At 49.1% G+C, this 14,619-nt stretch overlaps 1 non-coding gene across 1 annotated transcript; it reads right to left on the bottom strand.

Moving 5' to 3' along the window:
* Window positions 1-5,645: 5,645 nt before the first annotated feature.
* LOC118657199 lies at window positions 5,646-5,760 on the bottom strand. Its single transcript, XR_004967923.1, has one exon. It is a non-coding gene; the product is annotated as a small nucleolar RNA SNORA43 (small nucleolar RNA).
* Between the last annotated feature and the right edge of the window lie 8,859 nt (window positions 5,761-14,619).

Consider the following 14,619-nt stretch of genomic DNA (forward strand, 5'->3'; position numbering starts at 1 on the left):
TTTCAGAAAATGGGGGATCCTAGAGCTTAAATGACTTGAGCTTCATGGAAATCTGCCTCAGACCCTGGGAAAGTCATTCCCTTCTCTAGGCCTCAGTTTTTCATCTGTAAAATGGGGGTGAATGGGCCCAATTTCTGAAGTTAATTTAAGGATCCAACAAACTAAATGAAGGGGAAAGTATCTGCTGAGATCTGATTGTATTTTCTGATATTTAAAGATAAATGCTTGGCATTTGGGTATGAGGGAAACAGGTGGAATGTTCCTAAGCTGAGGGGAAGAGGGCCTGACAGCCCTCCTAGCTTAGCATTCTGCCGGTGGGAGACCTCAGCAAAAGCTCAGTGCGACAACTAGTGAAACGGGCAGACTAGCTCTCTAGTAAAAGACAATGGAATGACCCCTTGTCACCAATCACTATTTTTTGTTTTCCGGATTATTTTTCACAAGATTCTTTCCAAAACAGCCATCAGTGGGGAGGAGTTTTGCCCACATTTGGGCTCAGAGAGACTTTTCACACAGAGGCAGCTCTCTGGGGCCTACAAACAACCCCTTTACTTCTGGGGGGTCCTGCCTGACAAGGGAGAAAACCTGATCAGCCTCCCATGCAGATCCATGGAAATGATAACAGGATCAGAATAATTATTTTCACAACATTGCCTCTGCCAAGAGAAAAAAAGGTGATGCTGTAGCGCAGGAAATTAAAACAACTCTGGCCTCATTCCCCAGAACATGTTTTTCAAGAGGGATTAGTGTTTCACATGAGAAGGAAGGAGACCTTCAAATTTCCTTCTTGCCTGGGCTGCCCAGCTGGCACATGGCTATCCACACTCTCGGGTTGAAGAGGGTGTCGAGGTCAGCCTCCTCCCCTTTGGTTTTGCTTTTTGTTGTTATTGTTAATTCTCACCCGAGGATATTTTTTCCATTGCTTTTTAGAGAGTGGGAGGGAGGGAGGGAAAGGGAGAGAGAAACATCGATGTGAGAGAGACCTGTCGATTGGTTCCCTCCCACATGTACCCCAGTTGGAGCATGGGATCAAACCTGCAACCGAGGTACATGCCCTTGACTGGGACATGAACCGGCGACCCTTTGGTGTATAGGCCAATGCTCTAACCACTGAGAGTGCCGGCCAGGGCCTCCTCCCCTTTTTAAAGTCTCCAGAAGACAACCTACTAGTAATTCCTGACCTAAGCCAGGTGCATTGAAGTCTCCAGTTCCAGATGCTGCTGATACCCACCCCGGAGAATCTAGGCGCCTCCCAGCTGCAAGTGGACCCCATCCATCTCTGTAGGCCCGTTTGCAGAGAGACTCAGTCTCCCCAGGTGTTCCAGAGCAGTGGCTTCCAAACTTGATTAGGCAGAGGGATCCCCAAGCACTGTGCCAGGGAGCCCCATTCAGGAAGCCAGGGGCCAGGAACCTGGGAACATTTTCACAAGCATTTTTACCCGGTAGGTAGACTAAGCCCCACACCCTGCAGCTGGGCCCCCACTGCCCACCCAGGCCCCCTGGAATTGTGCAGCAGGCACTGCCCTTGACAGGCCAGCCCTGTGTTTTCCTAGCTGTGTGGCCTTGGGCACTCCACTCCACTTCTCTCGGCCAAAAATGCTTGCCTGGCCTGCCTCCAGGGAAGAGAAGATGACCATGAAGAAGATCTGTGTCCCGGGAAATTATCCAGAGTTGCCAGTTCTTGGCTTGAGGACTTAGGGCGGCAGGATGAGATGAGGGTGAGAGCGGGTCAAGTGGGAGATGGAAGAGTGAGGCGCACTAACTCAAACTTCAAGCAGAGATGCTCAGCACAGAGAAAGTTTCAAGCTCATCACATGCAACCTCCTTCCTCATTTACAGATGAGAAAATTCAGTCCAGAGAGGTTGAAAAACTTGCCCAGTCAACGGCATGGCTTGGATTAGAGCCCTCCATTCAGCATCCCTATCCAGGACTTTTCCTACCACACCACCAGACCTGGGTCCCACACCAGTCCTTCCCCTCCTCCTTCCCTCAGAGCAGGATGGGATGAAAGGCACAGGAGAGCCTCGCCAGCTACTCCACCTCCTCACTGAGGCTTGGCTTCCACCATCCCGCCCCCAGCCCTCCTTAGGTCTCAGTTCCAGTTGACCTGATCAGTACAGGCATAATGGTCTCTGCCCTCCTTGCCCCAAACCACGTTTCCCTCATTCGGGTGAGGCGGGGGCAACTGGACTGCTCCCGCCTAGAGCTCAGCCTCTGGCCCCTACCTCTCTATCCTGCCCTGTCGCCATGCTGAGGAGGCACCCACCTGGGAAGCTGGGAATGTGGGTGCCCCTGGCAGGGATGATCAGCTGGGGCAGTTCCTGTGAGAGGGCCGTCCTGTCTTCCCAGGACTTGAGCCCCATGGTGGCCTCTTATGGGTCAGAGAGGCGTGGTCTGTGGGATTAGGGGTGTAGCCCAGGGTATCTGTATCTGAGAAGTATCCCCACCCTGAGTGCTCCTACCAGGCACTGAAGGCAGCAGGCTGAGGCTAGAGCTGGTTTCAGAACAGTCTCTGTCTTGGTCAAAGACTTCACCCCGCACAAAACAGCACAGAAGCCCCATCCATCCATGCCCAGGCTTTCCATGGGGCTAAGAGCAGGGCCCAGGGGAGTGAGGCCCATCTGGGACACATGATCTCCCCAGCTTCCTGCAGTCCTCTCTTGGGAGGCATCAGGAGCCGGACAGATATGGCAGCTCCCACCTAACTTTGGGACCTTGAACAAGTTATGACACCTCTGAGCCTCAGCTTCTTCATCTCTAAGAGAAATAATTATAATACTTCATAGGATTGACACTGGATCTGTCATTTAGGTACTCAACCTTTATTTGTATGGGTGAGTGGATGGATGGATGGTTGGACAAATGAATGAACAGAAAGGTGACTAGGATGGTGAGGGATCTGGAAACCAGACCAAATATAGCACAGCAACCTTATTTCCTAAACATCTCACCTTTGCCTGGTCCAGACATGCCTAAGGGCTCTCCTCTTTTCCTACTTCCATCTATGAATGTTTCACCACTTTGCTCTCCCTGTTTCTGGCCAATAAAACAGGAGGGAAGGTCTGCTGAGAGGTTGCAGAGAAGGGGCTCCCCAGAGAGACAGACACTAGAAGAAACAGCCCCTTTCTGCCTCTGGATATTGTCGTGTTGCATTGTGACACCCAGTACAGCATCTTGTGACCATGAGGGAAACTGGCCTGAGGACAATGACAGCGATGAGGACTGTAGAGCAGAGGATTCCTAAACCATTGGTCACACCATGCCGGCCACCCATCCTGCCTCTGGACTTCATTCCCTTGAACATAATGAATGTCCGTATTTGTTAAGCCAATTAGAGTTGGGGTTTTGTTACTTGAAGCTGAATGTATTCTACATGATCTTCTCCCCAGACCTCACTTGCATCACTCCCCATCACCAGTCAGCAGAACCCCCACTCATATGCCCAACCCTGGGCTGCGTTCTCAGGACCCCAAGATGACCCAGGCTCTGTACCTGTCTTGGTAAACCTCATAGTTTTGAAGGGAGGGACTGGCAGGTAATTAGATGGCTACAAGCTTGTGAATAGAGGCTGAGGGTGTCTGGGGAGGGACAGACTAACTGTCCTGGGCAATTTGAGAAGGGTTCTGGGAGTTGGCATTTGTGGTAGGAGTCTTACAGACAGACAAAAAGAATGTGTTTCAGGCAGAGCTATCAGGGTCAATGAAGATGTGCAGTTTGCTAAGAGAACATCTAGTGGGGTTCATTTAGGCCCATTGGGGAGGAGGGGAGTGGTGAGCAACATGTACATTTTAGATCAGAAGAACCTAAGTGTTCAGGAGAGAAGGGACAAGGATCTCACCTGGGTAGGGCCGGTGGTGAGAACTGGTGAAAAAGGCATTGTAGAGGCCCAGTACTAGGTAGGCCTCAGAGACTGAGGGAGAGAGTGAGCATGGAGGAGGAGGGCAAGGATTAGGCTAGGTACTTGGTATGTAATGGAGGGCTGGTGGCTGTGTAAGTCTTGGAGCAGATGTCTGACTGTAGGACAAAGGCATAATGGCCACCGTAATGAGAAGGTATCTTTATTATTTAAAAATGTATATTTTTATTGGTTTCAGAGAGGAAGGGAGAGGGAGAGAGAGATAGAAATATAAATGATGAGAGAGAATCATTGATTGGCTGCCTCCTGCACGTCCCCACTGGGGATCAAGCCCACAACCTGGCCATGTGCCCTGACTGGAAATTGAACCATGACCTCCTAATTCATAGGTCGACACTCAGCCACTGAGCCACATCCGATAGGCTGAGAAGGTATCTTTAGACTGAAAAATGATGCAATGCAAGCAACTCTATAGAATATAACAACTTATTATAGGTAATTTACTTACAGAAAGATTGGGTCAGAGCAGACAGATGACCTAGCAGTCCTCCAAGATTATTCCCCACTAACATACCCCTGTTACAGTATTTTTTAAAATATATTTTATTGATTTTTTACAGAGAGGAAGAGAGAGGGATAGAGAGTTAGAAACATCAATGAGAGAGAAACATAGATCAGCTGCCTCCTGTACACCCCCTACTGGGGATGCACCCGCAACCAAGGTACATGCCCTTGACCGGAATGGAACCTGAAACCCTTCAGTTCACAGGCCGATGCTCTATCCACTGAGCCAAACCGGTTAGGGCTGTTACAGTATTTTTATAGTACAGTTCAGTTACTAATGATTGACAAGACAATGAATACAAACCAGAGGCCATACCTTTTTGGGGTCTTGTGAGAGATGGTTGTTTATGATCAATACTATCACTAGGCAATTACTAACAAACATATTTATGACTACTTTCGTTGTTAATCCTCACCTGAGGATATTTTTTCATTTGTTTTTAGAGAGAGTGGAAGGGAGGGGGAGAGATCCAGAGAGCGAGAAACATAGATGTCAGAGAGACATTTTGATTGGTTGCTTCCCACACAAGCCCCAACCAGGGCCAGGGATTGAGCCTACAACTGAGTTACCTTGACCAGAATCGAATCTGGGACCCTTTGGTCTACAGGCTGATGCTCTATCCACTGAGCCAAATTGGCTAGGCTGCCAATTTTTTTTTTCCTGTAAGGGGTCAAGGAAAGTGGGTTACACCTACCATCCCAGTGGAGTTACCTACAGCCCCCCCTCTCCCCAGTGCCCTGGTTGGGACAATCATTTGCAGAGTTATCAGCCCACTGAGGGGATCCACATGGGCCCCAACTCCCAACTCATGGACAGGCAACTGCAGGGAGCGAACTTCTAGCAGCCCACCCGGCCCAAACTGACCAAGCCCCTCCTGCTCCTGAAAGTGCTCTGCTTGTCTCAGGGTCCTTAGAGTGTGGGCACTCATGTGCGAGGTGGCTCCGACTGCCCACCCAGGGCCACAGGGAGCTCACACTGGCATGTGGTTCTTAGCCTGGGATTCGCACACCTGCCCATCCACCCAAGGACTGCTGCTAAGAAGTCCCAGCCCAGCCCTACGAACTCATTTCCAGGCAGGAGACCCTATGCAGGTCAGACCCATGGTTTGCCACGTGCATCTGCACCCACCCCACAGAACAGCCTCATCGTCCAGAGAAAAAGGAAAAAGCAAAGTGCTGAGGGTCTCACATGGAGCCCAAACGCCAGATGGCTGGGGGCATCAGGAATGTCAGGCTACAAATCATTCTTAGTGCTCACTGTTCTGAGCACTGCGCGTAGAAATAGCCACTTCTTCTGTGCCCGATGCCGCATCTGTGGTGCCAGCAGGTCCAGCACCTGCAGGGCAGGGGCTGGCTACTTTTTAATGGAACACAGACACTCATCGACAAGAAGGCTTTGAGATGCTTGCTAAGGACAATGAGGTTGGTCAGAGGTCACAGCATGAAAAAACCCGCTACGCAGACATGATCATTCTGTTGTATATCCCCTCCCACAGAGTATCAGGACTGGCCTATGTGACCACCACAGAACACACAGAAAGGATGATAGGTGACTCCCAAGCCAGGTCATAAAAGTCATGGACACTTCTACCTTAGACTCTTGGATCTGGAGGAGCCAGCTGGCATGAGGGAATATGTGGTGAGCCGGCACGGCCATGGCATACTTAGCCCCATGTTGGGCATGATATGGGCCCAGCCAGCTCAGCCAGGTTTGGTGAGCCTGAGAGGGGTTGGTGAAGGATTGAGAAAAGACAGACAAGAGAAAAAAGCTGGGTCTGGGTGGGACACTGTCCTCTCTGATGGACAGCTAGCCACAGTGCCACAGCCTGAAAGCCATGTCTTTATTTTATAGCCAGATTCCGCGAGGCGAAGTAAGGGCGTGGTCAGGATGTTTACAACATTCTCCTGGGTTTCGAATCTACTCAATTACATGTACCTGAACTCTAGCAAGAGTAATTACCGAACCTTGCTACCTACCCTATTTACACTTTTCATGTACCACATCACTCAGACATGTGGGGCCATGTGTTTGGACCATAGGTTCAAGCTTACAACTATAGCCTTTGGCTATAATTGTGCTGGGAGGGTTTTGCCCTCCAAGATAGGACTTGCATGTGGCTTTGCCACAAGAGAACTGTGCCCTCTCATCAGTCCAAGGCTTGAACCTGTCCAAACACTGTGGCCACTCTCCACATCTCCCCCCCCCCCCGCCCCCCTCCCCCGCCTCCCCCGCCGCCCCTGCCCCCACACACACCTTTTGTTTTTAAACACTTCCATTTACATCATCAAAAGCTCTAGGCAATTATGCAGCATAACCAAAACATCAAGAACAAACTTCTGGCTATTAACAAAACAATTAATTTACAATAATGTTAATGTAATACAGCAACAAGAGAGAACAAAACTCTGGCTATTAATAAAACAATAACAAAGCAATGCCAATGCAACACAGCGATGAGAGAAAAAACAAACTACAGACATGTTAAGATTTTCAGGATATCTTACTCAGAGTCCTCAGATTTAGCTGCGGAAGACTTTAAGAGTAACTTCCACTCCCCGCTTCTCCACCGTCCTCCAGGCCTCAGTCACTAACTTCTTCAGCTGACCCCATGTTGATACCTTGGACCCTTGCAGAGTAAGATGTCGCCTCTGATGCAAAGATGTCCTCGATGCAAAGCTGGTGCCCCTGGATCAGGCTGCTTGGACAGTTGGCTTTGGGACTGAGCCGGCACCAGTCCCAGTCACATGAGCCCTGACCATGCCGGTGGAAGTCTGATCCCTTCCTCAGCGTCTTCAGCCGCTGCTGCATGGAAACGAGCAGCCCTCGGTCCTGCAGAGCTGGAGACCTCCAACTCTGAGTCTGGACCTAAAGTTCCAGGGAGATATCAGGTCGTACAAGCAGAAATAACCAAAGCCCAGAAACAATTCAACTGCCGCAAGAGCTTACAATCTAGGCCCACTTCTGTGTCAGAAATAAAAGTTACTTCCTCAAACAACATCAACCACAGTCATTTTTTGCTTTACAGTAGCTTAACAAAACCTAAGAGATTTCTACCTTATTTCCTATCTCGTATTTCTTATCTTCTATCTTATAATTTCTATCTTATCTATCTCCTATTTCCTATTTCTTATCTTCTATCTTATCTACCTTAATTTATCTTATCTATCTTATTTTCTACCTCCTATTTTCTCTACCGCTTATTTTTCTACCTCTATATTTCTTCTCTATTTTATTTATTTTCTCCTTAAGAAATTTAAAAATGCTTCACTAAGCATTATTTTTAGGGATCCCCTTCCTGGGATCCTGAATTTCCCATGTTTTACATCCAGTAATTATTGAACCTTGCTCCCTACCCTATTTTCACTTTCTCTGCATGTGCTCAAGGGAACCTCCTTTCACCCCACAATCACAGTTCCCTGCACTCAGGCCCCACATTGGTCGCCATATGTGCCGAGGAGCCAGCTCAGCCAGGTCCGGTGAGCCTGAGAGGGGGTTGTGAAGGATTGAGAAAAGACAGGCAAGAGAAAAAAAGCTGGGTCTGGGTGGGATGCTGTCCTCTCTAATGGACAGCAAGTAATAGTGCCACAGCCTGAAAGCCGTGTCTTTATTTTATAGCCAGATTCTGCCAGGCAAAGTGAGGGCGTGGTCAAGATGTTTACAACATTCTCGTGGGTTTCGATCCTACTCAACTACATGCATCTGAACTCTATCAAGCCCACATCACTCAGCCACGTGGGATCACAGGTTCGGACCATAGGGCCCAGCTTACAACTATAGCCTTTGGCTATAATTGTGCTGGCAGGGCTTTGCCCTCCAAGCTAGGACTTGCACGTGGCTTTGTCACAAGAGGACCGTGCCTTCTCATTAGTCCAAGGCTTGAACCTGTCCAAACACTGGCTGCTCTCCACAGGAATACTCAAGCAGCTTCATGGAGAGGCCCATGTGGTACAGGACTAGAACCTTCTGCCAATAGTCAGCAAGGCACTGGGCTTTGCCCCCCCCCCCCCCCCGCACCCCAACCTTGTGAGTGAGCAATCATGCAAACAGATCCTCTGGCCCCAGTCAAGCCTGTAGGTGACCTCAGCCGCCGCTGACGTCTTGGCTGTAACCTCAAGAGAGGTCTTGATCAACTCAGCTGAGCTGTTCCCTAATTTTTAACCCACAAAAATTTTGAGACAATAAATATTTGTTATTTTAAGCTGCCAGATATGGGGGTAATTTGTTATGCAGCAATAGATAACCAAAACAAGGACCTAGACCTCCAAGATCTGATCCTCCTACCTGTCCTTCCTAGGATGAGGGAAGGTTATTATTATCACTTTGGCCCCAGGAATAGCCTCTCCCCTCACAGATGAGGCCCCACCACCCATGCCCACTGCAGAGCTCATGAACACAGGTGAAGGGACCTTGTAGAAAACTGCCCTAGGTAGATTTAGCAAATAAAAATACAGGATGTCCAGTTAAATGTGACTTTTATATAAACAGCAAATAATTTACATCATATATACATTTATATATATATATCCTGTGTAATATTTGGTATATATATACTAAACATGCTTATACTGAAAAAGTATTCATTATTTATCTGGAATTCAATTTAACTGGGCATCCTGTATTTTACCTGGTAACCCTTTTACTAAGTCTCTGGAGTCACTGCTATTTCCACATCCACCTGGGAGTAGCCTTGGTCTCCATAAATCTTCTCTTCAGTTAAAAATATACCCACAAAAATTAAAAAATTAAAGGATAATAAAATAATATTATGAAAAAATAATAATATACCCTCAAGGGGCTCTAACTCACTGCCAAAACCTTGCTGAATCCTAAGGCCCTGAAGACTAGGGCACGATCCCCACTCTCACGGAGCTGTCAAGTAGAGGAAGGAGATGTGCAACAAAATAAATTACAAGATTTGTAAAGTGCTCAGCCTCAGCTATCAGCAACAGAAAAGCCAACCAAAAAGGCTTAAATAAGGTTTTATTTCTCACACAAAACAAGAAGTTTGAAGTATGTCTACTGCTGGCTTTGACTCAGTAGGTCAAGGGTGTCAGAGCCAAGACTTTTGTAATTTTCCTGGCTTTTCCCTCATGGCCGCAAGGTGACTGCCACAGCTCCAGCCATCATATCGGTGTTCAAGACTGAATAAAGAGTGGAAGGCAAAGGTTTTCCAACCCTACCTTCTGCAGTCGATTTGTTCATGTTTTATTGGTCAGAACTGAGTCACATGGCCACTTTTAATTGCAAGGGAGGCTGGAAAAATGGACCATAGGATTATCACGATTGGATTAGACCAGGCCCAACACATTGCTGAGTAAGGGAGAAGAGGGGAAGGGTATTGGGCAGGCCCAGTTATGTCTGCCAGGTGCTCCAACAGAAATTCATACAAAGTGCTTTGCAAACTCATGCTCTACCTGAGGGATGGTGGTCAGGCTTCCACCAAGAGGAAAAGGGAAAGAAAATTCCAGGCAGGGAGGACAGTGGTAACAACTGCATATTGGCCAGGGGATGGGTGGAGATATCAGTGATGCCAGATCATGAATGGCCTTGATGGCCACGCTAAGCAGCTTGTGCTTAACCGGGCAGAGAACATTTTTCTCTCATCTTACTAGCTTCTCAGCAGCATTGGACACATTTGGCCACCCCTCCTTTCTTGCTTTCTGCCATATACAACCCTCTGGTGTTCCCTTCCTGTGCTCCTGCTCAGGGTCCTTTGCAAACTCCTGCTCTTCTATGTGGCCACCAGAGTTTTGTGTTTACCCCCACACTGAACCATGTCCCTTTCTCCCATGGCACTTGCCACAGTGGTAATTAGATAGTTATCTGTGTGGCTGTTTGATTACATACTGTCTCTCTCTCTGCTAGCTTGTAAGCTGATTCTGTGCACCAGTCCCTGACACACAGCAGACCCTTCATAAAAATCTGCTGAATGAACTGATGAATAAAGGGCAATGTGTGTGCATGGAGTGTGGGAATTGAAGGGGTGTGAGCTGGGCAGACCTGTGGCTTGTCTCCTTTTGTTCCAGTCACTCAGTTGGTTATGATAGGAGGGGGACAGAAATTGGGGATGAGATGCAGGCAGGTTCGATAGGGGACACCAGATAGGATTCTGCTCCGAGGTCTTTGGTTCTGCCTCTGAGGACCACCGACGAGAACAGGGTGGGGCCCCATGAGACAAAAAGAGATTTAATTCCAAATGATGGTCTCATGTCTGGGTATCCCACTTCCTCCTTGCAAGGAGAGGATGGTAACACTAACACTCCCCCCAACACACACACACACACACACACACACACACACACAGGCCAGCTGAGTGGACCCCCTTCCTGGGCACATGGCTCCCTCACTGCACCTGCTGATTCAGGACGGGCTCCACATTCCTGCTGTTGGCAGGAACGTCCTTAGGGACCCAGCAATTACCAGGAAAGCCCTGAATAAGGGACCAGGGACCAGAGAAGGACAGCATCTTGCAGCTATGCTTGCCCTGGAACAGTGATCCAGACCCTGAAGAGGTAAGGTCTGTTGATCCCACTGCCTCCATCTCCTGCCCACCCTTTTAGAGCCCTCAGGGGACATGGCCTGCCAAGAATGAGACTCAGATCCAGGGCGGTAAGGGAGGAGAGGAGTCAGGAAGCTCTGGAGTGGTTTCAGCAGTCGCCAACCGGTGGCCCGCAGAACACTGGTGGTCCGTGAGGTCCGAAAAGTTGGTGACCGCTGGTTTAGATGATAGAAAAGAGACAGAAGCCTAGCTAGCATTTGGGAGGAATGTCTATTACATGAATGAGGCCTGGGTAGACTCTAATCAGCCAAAGTCGGAGGGTTAATGGTCTTCTGGACTCTACAGCTCATCACGGTAGCCCTCTGTGGTACCCTTCCTCTGCTCACTCAGTGACAGAGCCCCCACCTGCCAAGGCAGGCTGTTCACCTTCAGCCAGGCCCCACTCTGCCACCGCATGAGCCATGAGGTTCCCAGAGAAGTCGGCTGAGGTGGCCAGCATGATCTCCATCTTGAAGCTGAGGGAACTGGACTGGGAGGCCAAGACCACACAGTAAAGCAGGCTCCTGACACCCACTCGGCCCTTCCTGTCAGCCCCTACCAACTCCCCCTCCTCCCAGCAGAAGACACACACACACACACACACACACACACACACACACACACACACACAGCAACAAGGTTTGTCTGCATAGGAGATCGAACCATCCAACACCCTGGCTCAGTTCCCCAGTTCTCCCTGCCCTGTGCTGAAATCTATCCCTTTGCCTTTCACAGCCACCTGAGGGGCATGTGGACCTTTCCCAGGAATTTTTTCCTTGTCTGTTTGTCTGTGTTCCCATCTGGTCACAGCTCCTGTCCACCCCAGAGAAAAGCATTGCTGGGCTCTCACTGCAGGGGAGGGTGGGGACAGGAGGAGCCAGGGACTCCCAACAGGGGCTCAGAAGACTGGGCATTGTCCTCCCCAGGCCTGCCTGTGGGCCTGTCACCAGACTGGGACCCAGCAGCAGTGGGTCTGCCTCGAGCCAGGCTTTAGTGTGTGGGTTCTTGACTTTGTGCAGGAAAGATTCCACAATACGAGTCGAGGTGATTTTGAGGGTACGTTTATTAACGCTGGGGACAGTGACACACGGAAGGGCTTAGGGTAGAGGAAGCAACAGGAGAGAGACTAGATGGAGCTCTGTTTTCGCTCCCTAGAGATGTGATGGGAAAGAAGTGAGCCATGGCGGGGCTGCTGTCAGCTCACTGGAAAGTCAGAGAAAAGGGTCCTTGGAGACGGGTTTAGGGGGTTAGTCCAGGATGAGCTGCCGCTGCCCGCTGCTCTCATGGTTACAAATTTCATGGGGACCCTTAGAGTTTAGGAGAGAAACGAAGATGCAAGCCTGAGAGGGAAGAAAAGTGTGGACTTGCTACGGAGAGAGCCTGCGCTGGCATCCGTTGTTTTGATGATTTGTATCTCTCTTCCTCAGGGGCTGTCTTAGGCGAGGGTTTCAGCAGAATATTCATCCGTTCCCCGGGTGTGCTTTTTAATGTGCTGATGGATCAAAATGAGGGTGGAGGGGAGTTTGGGATCATTCTCTGGCCAGCTGCACTGCTTTACTTTTATCTTGGGTTTGCTTTCTGGCTCTGATTGTTTTTTGTGTCGCTAGTTCCCGACTTTACCTGTCCTTGGGTTTGGCTGGTACAAATGGCACTAATTGGGGCTCTGCTATCTATTTCTCTGACAAGATGATTTAAGCTATTTATTCTCTCGTTAGAGAGGAGAGTATAGTATAAACCATTTGCTCTCAAGTGTCCTTGGTTAGGGAAGATAAGGTCTTGCGATTCACTAGCTCAGCACTTTTCAGTCTTTTTCATCTCATGACATATATCAACTAATTACTAAAATTCTGTGGCACACCAAAAAATATATTTTTTGCCAATCTAACAACAACAAAAAAAGGGTACAACGTTGATTCATTCACACCGGATGGCTATTGTTGTGTCCACTGTTGTCATTTTTTTGTTTGACAACCTAAGGGAAAAAAGGTCAGTGACCCTGACTAAATAGTCAGGTATTGCATGTTTTAAAAATTCTTGCAGCACACCAGTTGAAAATCACTGCATTAGCTATCTGTGAACTAAAGTGTTTGGCTTTATTTAATTCTTATTCTTGGGGGGGGGGAGGGGCGGTGGTAAGAGAGAAAGAAGAAGGGAGAAAGAGAAACATCAATTTGTTGTTCCAATTATTTATGCATTCATTGGTTGCTTCTTGTAGGGTGAGACCCAGATGTGACATGGGACATGCCTATACTGACCAGGGATGGAATGTGCAACCTTGGCATATCAGAGCAATGCTCTAACCAACAGAACTGTTTGGCCAGGGCCAGTTTGATTACTTTGTCTTAGGTTTCCCATTCCATTTGCCAAGAAATTTCCTTTCTTCTCACTATCCTGCCTCACGCCCATGAATTGTGTTCCCAGCTGATCATGACACTTCATCACACTGTTGTAGTAAAATGGACCCTGGCTGTCCCCCAGCAGCTTGGCACAGTGGTCAGGGGCCAGAGCTGTGGTGTTCTGCCACCTGGCTTCAATCCTTGCTTAATCATATCACCTTCTGTAATAGATTTTGCTTCTCTGTTTGGCTGTATGAATATGACGATGATAGTAATTCCTACTTCACAGGATTGTTGCAATGATTAAATGAGTCATTTACCCAAGAAACAGTTATTGAGCGCCTGCTATGTGCCAGGACAGGGAAAACCAGAACTGTTCTGGGCACTGGGATTAAGGCTCTGATCTCATGGGACTCCCATTCAGTCCAAGTATACTGATGGCCTGCTGTAGTGCCAGAAGCCAGACATCTGGTGACATCTGGCCATTATCTATAGCCTTTGGATGCCACCAGCCAACAAAGGGGTGCATTTGGAGGAAGAACAGCAAGACAGGTGGGTCCAAGTGAAGTCTGGGTCTTTCCTACATGCCTCAACGACTCTTCCATCAACGCTCATCTGCTAGGAGAGGCAGCTGCAGGCTGCTGGGGAGAACAGCGTCAGATCTCAGCCCTCGTTTTCTCGCCCTTTCCTAGCTCCGGACTTTGCCTTTTAGGACTGGCAAGGAGGACGGGCCAGGCTCCCTAAGGCTGGAGAGCTTGAACTGTTACCTAATGCCACTGGGCTCCTCCCAGGGCCAGCAGCAACCTGAGCTCCAGTCCCCTTTTCCCTTTGTCCTCCACCTCCTTCCTGCAACCTGACTCCAGCCAGACTTGGGTCTCAGGAAAGCCGAACCTTCCCCAGGTGCAGAAGCCACCAGGAAGGCCTGGCACCCTTGGAAAGGGAGGCGCCCAGGGCCTGCAGGGAGGCCCAGGCTTCTGCCATCACAACTAGCATTGACTCCAGAGACAAATTCGGCCTAAACATTCCAGAGGGCTTGTGGGACACCGAGAGGGACTGAGCCACATTGGCTGGAGAAGTGTGGGTGGAGGCCAACACAGGCCAGGGCAGGGCCAGGCAGCCTGCTCCCCAGTAGAAAGTCTCTGGGGGAATGGGATGCTGTTGGTGTGTGGGATTTGCCTTCACTCCCTGTGCAGCCTCAGGAAAGGCTTCTTTCCCTTCAGGACCAGAGGGGTTCAAAGGGCCTTTCCAGTCATTCATCCGTGACTCTAGGCCAAACCAGCTTGTGAAGGGCTTTTCCACAGGAGAAACTCCCCATAAGCAGTC

The sequence above is a fragment of the Myotis myotis genome, unplaced genomic scaffold (genome assembly GCF_014108235.1).
Source record: "Myotis myotis isolate mMyoMyo1 unplaced genomic scaffold, mMyoMyo1.p scaffold_m19_p_5, whole genome shotgun sequence".
NCBI classification, from domain to species: Eukaryota; Metazoa; Chordata; class Mammalia; order Chiroptera; family Vespertilionidae; genus Myotis; species Myotis myotis.